Raw genomic sequence first — 6,443 nt, 5'->3', positions numbered from 1 at the left:
CTGTAATTATACTGTGTCTTAAGGACTTAGCTGTTTTGAATTGTATCTTGATGAGGACGTTGCTTTAAGACAATGCTCTTTTTATATAATATGTAAATAAGGCTTGGAGATTATGGATAACGTTTTTAATTAGACTGATCTGCAATAACAGAATAAATAAACAAATACTGTTTTCTGAAGATGAGCTTGGAATAAATGAACCGCTTTATTTGTGCATGTGACGAGTTCCAAAGCACCCTACATTTTTAGAAAAACGTGCTTATGATATAGTTACAGCTCTAAATTCTGATTCAGTGAGCTGTGCTGTAAAAAATGATCATAAATACACACCTGTTACCCATAGTATATTAATGCATTGAGTTTCTAGGCAACTCCACACAGCCAACCATTACAATAATACTAATAATGATAATAAAAAATTATATACAAATTATTAATAATTATTATTTTTATTTAATTTTTCGTTATTATTTTGTAATTATTTCTTTATAATAGATATCAAAGTATGTTTAAAAAAAGTTTTTTGCACATCACTGTTTCGTTCCACTATATTAATTTCCCTTCATGTATATTAGGATATTAAATCAACTGCCATACCACATTTCCAACGCGTCTGAAAATATTTCCGTGCTCTTGCTTCCTGTAGGCCTGTCTCCTATTAACCCTAATGATGTGGGATTATGGAATTAAGGCTCCATGTTGCACACACTCCCCCCAGTCCCTCAGTAAATACTGTAAGCCCATTCCTGCTCCACAAAAAAAAAAAAAAAAAGGAAAAAAAAAAAGTGAAAGCTCACCGTCTGCTCTTAAGCTGCACACACAGAAGGGTCGTGATCCAATCCAGAGCCAGGGAGAGTAGGAGAGAAGAAAGAGGTCTGACCATTTTTAATCCTTGTCCTTTTCATTTCTCCTACCCGTGGGATTGGAGTGATTTTATTTAAACTGTCAGCTTGAGCCAAGGGATTGAAAATCAGGATTTGAGTGATTATCGTTTTATGAAAAAAAAAAGAAAAAAAAAACATTATGCATGTATATTGTGAGGCACTGGTGTGTACAGACATCCTGGTATAAGTATGGGAAATGGGAAATCTCTATTGTCCAGGAGAAAGTGCATTCCAGTCTAATATGTATAAGGGTCTATGACCATATATTACCCACTTGACCCTTAAACTGTATTTATAATGTACTCTCAGAAAGCAAAATGAGGAATGAGGATAACATAGCACTTTCAGTTCAGTCTGCTGTGAGAGATTAGTCTGATGGAAGTGCTTACTGCCTTGGAAACACAACAATACTCCATTGCGGTGTCTACAACTACAACTTTCATTGTTCTGATATATCTTTTCAATACGTTTGTGTGTTGCTTTTACAAACCACATTTCTCCTTTGGACAATAGATACGATGCAAAAGAGGAAGCAATCCAGCTAATTCTCAGAAATGGCCACTGGTCTCTTCCTCCCACTGCGGACTCTTGCTGGATGGCTGAATCTCCTCAGTTATTCCATCTATTTTAACAAGAATGGGTTTAAAGGTGAAGAATCAAGTATTTGTTTTAATGAGTTAGCCATGACTAATGGTTGGGAAAGATACTCTAAACCACTCCAACCGTTCAATCTCACATGAAACAAGGCAACTGTTTGAAACAAAAAGGACACCTGCTAAGTGTAGTTCACATACATTAAGAGGACCATTGTGGAGGCTTTTTTGGGCCTTTTAAAAATAATTGACACTTTTTGGCACAATCCATTTACTTTGCTGAGAAGCAACATTTTGGCTCTGCTCAAGAGATCCTTTGCATCCTTGACACAGATTTTAGAGAATTTAGAAAATGGAGAAAAACTATTATTACGTTAAATAATATTTGGAGATATCTTACATAGCGTACACTGGTCTTTACATTAGGTTGAAAAATATATGCTGCGTGAATGCAAATAATGCCAAAAAAACAAAAAAAACATGATTTGGTTTATGCACTATGAATGCATCTTTATTTTGGTCACTGAACATTTTTGACAAAAACAAGCATCACACTTTAAAATGTTTGACATACATTTAATTTATTGATTTAAATAATACTAATTATAATATAACAATTCTTAAATTCATCTTGTCATGCACATTTAATCAGAACAGAAAGCTTTTTTTCTGAAAGAAGCAACAAATTGCATGCAATATGAGACTTGAAAATACATTATGTAAGGCATGTTTGTTGTTTCATTTAAATGCATTATGTGAGGCATATGCACTGAGCCTCCCTGGTGTCATTTAATGATTCTGATGTGACAGATGTTTACTTATTATATCAAAACATGACTATTAAAACTAGCTTGTGCTTAACCACACAAATATGTATGGTGAAATTTGTTGGCAGGCTCGGGAGGTCATCCAAATATTGAAAAATATAATGACATGGTTTGTGTTCCAAAAGGTTCAAATGAACTGCGTATATAATATGAGACGAAGGCCTAGAAGCAAAGATTACCATGTTCTTTAGTTCTTTCTTCAATTTGTATTTTCTCATGACAAACATTTTATGGCCTGTTGACGATAATAGGAAGACACACGGTTCTTCCTCTGTTTACACACCAACACTTCCCCATAATAGGATGAACAAAAAGGTTATCGCTACACAATCTATCAGTTCTTTTCTTAAGCCACCACTCGAAATTACCTCATCATCCAAAATAAACTGTGTGTCATCCCCATTATACATGACTGACTGAATCCAAAGAAGCTAGTGTCTGTTTGAGTAAGCCAGCCCATTATGCCACACATACATAATCCCCTTTAACATCCTTCCTGTCCTCTGTTAGTTCCACTTGCATCCTCTCCACAGAATCTTAAAACAAAGTATGCAACAAAAACGGGCCGTCCTTAATCAAACAGCGATCGATTCTTTGGTGCATTTCAGCTGACATCCTCATAGAGGCCAAACCAATGAAGTGGGTCAAGATATCGGGCACGTCTGTGTCTTTGTGAGCTGAAAGGGAACGCTGATGCCAAGTCATTTGGAGTGGGGTGATTGTGGCAGATGGGCCAATGCTCCAAACTGATTCCTCTTCTCTCTGTTCTATTTTATGAGATATGATCACCAGGGATTATGGCTTGTCACAACTTCATACATAAGTGACTGTCCTCAACCCATAGTTAAGGATCAAGGGAAAATCTCCTCTTTGGGGACAATGTGATATCATTCTCGCTCTCTGGAAAGTTTGATCTACTCAGAACTAAAGAATGTTTTTTTTTTCTTTTTCTTTTTTTCTCTCAAGTTAGTTGTGTCCTACAGCTGGGAACAGGTTTCCTCTTGCATTTCTTTTTTCCCAATTAGCTGCTGTGAAAATATGCTGTGAGCTTTGTTTAAAAAAAAAAGACTGGGATGCTTCCATAAATTATTCTGGGTAACACTTTATTTTACAGTGTCCTTGTTACATATGTTACATGTACTTACCGTAGTAATAAGAGTAAATTATGCATAATTACATGCAATTAACCCTAAACCAAAACCTAATCCCACCCTAACCCTATAGTAAGTACATGTTGTTAATTATTATTACTCAGTACTTAAATATAGAATTACACTGTAACAATGACACCTTAAAATAAAGTGTAACCAACAAAGAAATATTTAAAAAACAAAAAACAGTTTGGAAAATAAATGACATAAATAGCCTACAATCTTATTAGCCTTAATAGGTCTATTAAATCACAATTCGGTAACACTTTCGAACACTGTTCCATCATTAATAAATAACTACATAGAACAAATGAGTAACACAATATTAACATTCTAGCAGCTACTATTAACTAACAGGAAACTCTGATTAACAAATTAGTAAGTAATAGCGCTCACTAGAATGTGCCCCCCCCCCCCCCATAATGCATAATGTATCATTATTTCTAAAGTGAAGATCATGGTAACCCACTAGCAATGACTTAAGTGTTGCTACATCCTTCTAAAGGAATTACTAATGATTTGGAACAGTATTCTAAAGTGAAAAGGCATGATAACTAATGACTCCAGTGTTACTACATCCTTAAAGGAATTACTAATTATTTGAAACAGTATTCTAAAGTGAAGATTATGGTAACCCACTAGTAGTGACTCATATGTTACCAAAACCTATTACCAATTACTAATGATTTGGAACAGTTTTCTAAGTGAAAAGCATGATAACTCTCTAGTAATGACTGAAGTCATTGCAAGCATTGAGGTTTTTGTAATGTTTTGGATAATCATTTCGGTCACACTTTAGTTTAGGGTCCAATTCTCACTATTAACTAACTATTAACTATGACTTTTGCCTCAATAATCTCCTAATTACTGCTTATTAATAGTTAGTTAGGTAGTTGTTAAGTTAGGATTAAGGGATGTAGAATATGGTTATGCAGAATAAGGCATTAAAATGAGCTTTATAAGTACTAATAAGCAGCCAATATCTTAGTAATATGCATGCTAATGAGCAACTAGTTAATAGTGAGAATTTGACCCTAAACTAAAGTGCTACCATAATTTATTCTGATGGATTTGGTAACACTTCAGTCATTACCATAATCTTTACTTTAGAATACTGATCCAAATAAATAGTAATTCCTTTAGAAGGATGTTGTAACACTTGAGTCATTACTATCTAAAACCTTACAAAAACCTTAAAAAGCTTACAATGTCTTAACTTTTCTCATTCGTTATCATGCTTCTCACTTTAGAATGCTGTTCCAAATCATTAGTAATTCCTTCTGAAGGATTTGGTAATACTTGAGTCATTATAGTGGGTTACCATGATCTTTACACAGTAAAAGATGATATCTTCAATAAGTTATGCCGACATGTTTTACATTGCTTTATCTTCAACTTTTTTTTTATGAGTTAGCCTATACAAGATTCAACAATTTTTTTTAAGTCAGTTAAATATAATTTAAGTTGAAATGACTGAAATATAGATTGTACTTAAAAATTTAAGACAGCAACATTTTTACAGTGTACTTTAGAATGAATTATACATTATGCATTATTCACATTAATTATGAACCTAGTAGTTGTAGTCCTCTTGAGGGTTTAAAAACATTAGTAGTTACTAATTAGCTAATAGTGAACTTCTGCATTCTAGTGAGCGCTATTACTTTCTAATTTGTTAATCAGAGTTCCTTGTTAGTTAAATGTACTAGAATGTTAATATTGCAGTACTAATTTGTTATTTTATAGTTATTAATTAATGATGGAACAGTATTCTAAAGAGTTACCCACAACTAGAAAAAACTCATAGAAAAAAAGACTCTTAAAAGAGCCATTCGGTCTGGAATCGCAGTACTCTGGTTGTGTTTGCGTATGTTTTTGATTCACTAATGGCCAGTTCATTACAGTCACTCGTTCTGGAATTGCACTACAAAGGATGAGCTGTACGTTTTTGTTTCACTAAGAGAAGTGGCTGATAAGTGTCATTTGTTTAGAAATTGGACTATACCAATTTGCTGCCTGTTTCGCGGTATAAGTGTTACGGCGCTGTTGATTTATTAGTAATACGGTGTTTCCATTGCATAAGAATGCAAAAAAAACAACAACAAAAAAAACCAGCTAAAGTCACCATGAAATCAAAATGGGCAATTCCAACGCTAGCTCACGACCAATTCATACAAATTCGTACGAGTGAGTAAGAGGTGGCTAATTCGTATGACCTCACTCGTTCGAATTTGTACGATTTGTCTAAACCCCAGTGATGGGTAGGTTTAGGGGCGGGGTCAGGAGTAGGTCATTTTTACGAATTCATACGAATTGGGCAACTCGTAAATATGTGCGATTTATCAAAAATCGTACGTATTCGTATACAAGCTTTCCCCTCCCTCTCTGCTGACGTGTTTACTGGCGGGAGGGCGGGATCAACCTGTCAATCATATGAGATAACAGCAATAGCAAACCACAATGATCCAACGAACGAAAAATCAATTCCTGATGGACAAAATTGCCCTACATTTTTTTTCTTGTTTAAGAAGACGTTTATAAATCACAAAAGGGAAGAAAAGACTATCGCACCTTTCGTTTTTTTTGGCAACTTTGACAAACCTTTCAAAACTTTGTCTTCATTTGGTTGCACTATTTTTTAAACAAATATATTTTTAAAAAACTCCTTGATACCTTATAATAAAAGATATCACGTGAAGTTAACACTTTTTTTGTGTTTGATTAAAGCGTTCTGGTTCATGGAACTTTATAAAGTTAAAAACCGCTCGCAGTGACTTTTGACTTTCAACCATCAAAAAACTTGAGTTGATTTGCAATGCCTCTTTACGCCCAGAATAAGGCATCAGAGCATACTGTAGTAATTAGGGAGTCTTCACACATTTTCTGTTCCAAAAACACAAGACTTGCCTGCAGGGACTATTTTTCAAGCCAAAATTGGTCCCTAGGTACCAATGCTGCACCAGACAAAGCACTGCGAAATTAGACATT

This window comes from Rutilus rutilus (genome assembly GCF_951802725.1).
Source record: "Rutilus rutilus genome assembly, chromosome: 21".
Lineage (NCBI taxonomy): Eukaryota > Metazoa > Chordata > Actinopteri > Cypriniformes > Leuciscidae > Rutilus > Rutilus rutilus.
The sequence above is the reverse complement of the archived record's forward strand: the minus strand, read 5'-3'. Positions refer to the sequence as shown.